Genomic DNA, 485 nt, shown 5'->3' with positions numbered 1-485 from the left:
AAACTCCTGCCCTCACCCACAGAAAAGCAAATCCCAATTTAGAAACGGAAAGCCTGGTCCCAGGGAGGAGCCCCTCTCCCTCCCAAGGATACCAGGAAAGGGTTGACAAAGAAGCCTGTCTCTTCCACCCAGCTCCAGACATTACTTGGTATTTTGAGTCTGGTCTCGTAATGGATTTGTCAAAGGTGAATCCAACATATTGGCTATTTGGCAGCGGTAGTCTAAACCGACCTTTGGAAGGCTGCAGAGAGGCACCATCTAGAACTCTTAAAGAGATAAAAATGGAGAATCTTCAGCAGTAAAGAATGCAGCTCTCCATCTGGGCAGCAGATCACTCCACCCCCTGCAGCCTCTCTGGCAGAGAGCCCATGAACTCTGTCCTCTGCACGTAGGAACTTTAATCAAGTTAAAGTACTCCCTTTGGATCCATAGGTGCTGGGGGGAGGGGGCAGCACAATCCAGTCTGTCTTTGACTACAGATGATA

The 485-nt window shown here is 49.1% G+C and overlaps 1 protein-coding gene across 1 annotated transcript in view; it reads right to left on the bottom strand.

The window, feature by feature from the left end:
- The window catches only part of Isoc1 (isochorismatase domain containing 1), a 19836-nt gene that overhangs the window by 18308 nt on the left and 1043 nt on the right, over window positions 1-485 (bottom strand). The window lies entirely within an intron of this gene.

Source organism: Mastomys coucha, unplaced genomic scaffold (assembly GCF_008632895.1).
Source record: "Mastomys coucha isolate ucsf_1 unplaced genomic scaffold, UCSF_Mcou_1 pScaffold13, whole genome shotgun sequence".
NCBI classification, from domain to species: domain Eukaryota; kingdom Metazoa; phylum Chordata; class Mammalia; order Rodentia; family Muridae; genus Mastomys; species Mastomys coucha.
This window is presented reverse-complemented; position numbering and strand designations above follow the sequence as displayed.